The sequence below is a fragment of the Haplochromis burtoni genome, unplaced genomic scaffold (genome assembly GCF_018398535.1).
Source record: "Haplochromis burtoni strain Fernald_Lab_line unplaced genomic scaffold, NCSU_Asbu1 Contig_3304, whole genome shotgun sequence".
Taxonomy (NCBI): Eukaryota; Metazoa; Chordata; class Actinopteri; order Cichliformes; family Cichlidae; genus Haplochromis; species Haplochromis burtoni.
This window is the reverse complement of record NW_024585665.1, coordinates 1-2,328: the sequence shown is the minus strand read 5'-3', so window position 1 is coordinate 2,328 and position 2,328 is coordinate 1. Positions and strand designations below refer to the sequence as shown.

General features: G+C 35.7%; 1 long non-coding RNA gene across 1 annotated transcript; it reads left to right on the top strand.

Annotated features, from left to right (window-relative positions):
* On the top strand, positions 1-2,102 carry LOC106632875. Its single transcript, XR_001336049.1, has 2 exons — positions 1-48; positions 361-2,102. It is a non-coding gene; the product is annotated as an uncharacterized LOC106632875 (long non-coding RNA).
* Positions 2,103-2,328: the final 226 nt, after the last annotated feature.

Genomic DNA, 2,328 nt, shown 5'->3' with positions numbered 1-2,328 from the left:
CGCCGTGTTTCTGAGTATTCTACTGACCATTCACAGATGCCGAGTAAGGTAAACAAGTCTCTCTTTTTTTCCATTTTAAAATAGTGTTTTTGTCATTACAAGAACATGAAATTTTCTCTACTGAGATCTGAGAAAACATGGCAAGCATGTCAACAATGTGCCATGACCCTAAACTTCTTTTTTCATTTACGAAGAATCAAAATAAAACCAATTCCAAATAGGGGGCAAATACTTTAAAAAGTGGGATAAACTAAGCCAATATTCAAACACAAGTGAATCCTCCTGTCTGTGAATTGTATACATTGTTCTATGTGACCACAAAGAACACAAAATGACAAGTTAACACTGTATTTTTACTAGGATTCTTGAACATGATGAAAAAGAGGTGATGCTCAAGAATCCAGATGTGTAAACACCACAAGGAACAGCTTTGATAGAAAACCACACAACTCCAGAGGGGCAAGAACTTCGGATCAAGTAAGATCAGGAAGTGGAGCTTCTGAAATATCTGGAGGAAGCAGGGGAGCAGCTGAAGAAGCTACACATTTCAATGACAGGAAAACAGGCTTTGAGAAAGAGTTTCTGTGAATGCAGTGACTGTCATTGTCAATATCCCTGAACAAAGCACCTGTGCCTAAACAGTCTTCAGCATGGCTTTAGTCTCTCTGTATGTATTTCTAAATGGCAATAACTCAACTCAGTTCATCTGTGCAAATTGGTTGTTACATTGCTTACTGTGTTAGATGACCTGTAGTATCTGAAGTTTCATGTGATGAGGTCATGTAATCACTTTTATTGCATTATAGAGAGTGGATATCATCAATATTTTCATCTGAGACATGCAGTTCTGACCATGAGCACAAAAGGTCCCCTTACCATTCAAATCTTCTGTTTATGAGGGAAACCAGTCAGTCAGACAAAAGTTGGCTTATAGGGAGAGAAGCCAAGAAAAGACAGAAGATGAACTGAAAAGTCAAACTGAGGCTTAAAAACAAAGATAAATAAGTATTATTTTGAACTGTGAACCATCCGAAGCTGCTTTGGAGTCCAAGAATAAAACATATTGTCTTGGAAACAAGGAGAATATGCTCCATTTCCCATTCCAGTGCATTATTGTAACTTTGTAACTACTTTTCTGGTTGTAGACGCACCATTTCAGGAAAAACAGCTACTTTGGGTCTCACCCAAAGTCACAGACTAACAATCCTAGTGTAGCTAATTTGCTTTAAAATGGCCAATCAGGAGCGATGAGCCTCAGGATTGGACCATGTCCATGGGCATAATATAGGAAGTAAAATTAAAATCACTGTAGAAACCTCAAAAGACCCAAAATGTTTTAACTTCATCTAGGCAACCAAAGAAGGGCTTCTTACCTCTAACCTACAGTTGATGACTGTCACTTTCATCAGCTGTTAATTTTGCACTGAGTCTAATAATCTGTGATAGCTACAATGCTAAATCAGAAGCAGCACTTTTCTGTGAGGCACCATTCATAAAGGTCTTGAATTAGAAAGAGATTTTATAATGAATTTAAGTGCCATGCATGGCAGAGTCGATCAGATTAATAAGAGCTAAACAACATAGTTTTAAGGTCTAAACAGGCTATATTTATATACAGTCCAAATCAAGAAAACTTTATTTGCAAATGAGGCAGCACATCTGTACAATATATAATCTGTAGATAAATAATAAGTTAACAGCTTTATTTATTTTGGTTCTCTTTGTATTGACCTATTCTTAATTGTTGTGACAGTCTTCCTTTTTAACTGTATGCACCTCTGTTTCTCTCCTTTGATATCAAATTAATGTATTTCTATTGAAAAATAATACTTGTTAATACAATCTTTGTAAATAATACATTCTTTCTCATTTTTCTTAAATATAAGCCTATTTATTTACTGTGCATGTATCTTGTAACTCCAGCAGGTGCAGCTATGTTACAGCTGTGCTACTTAGTGGTGCAATGAGCAGCTCAGCTTCAACTGAAACTGCTCTCTTATTTTATTCTGAGAGAGGACGAGTTGCAACATGTCTCTTGTCATCTTGTTATTCCAGTTTCGTTTTTTCTTGGAATAAATACAGTTTGGTCTACCACATGCTAAGCCCTGCTTCACTAATGTCATTTTTCCTTTTTTAAATTTATGTCCTGTCTGGCAGTTTTTGCAATCAGAACTCTGATCTGAATGCTTCGGTGCCAAACACATTTTACTTTTTGAAGATCAGCTCTATACATTCTCTATAGGCTCCACTTGTGTTTCTTTTATCTGTTTATTTATTCATTTGTATTTGTTGTTTCCATTATAAAATTTTATATGGTATGGTATTATA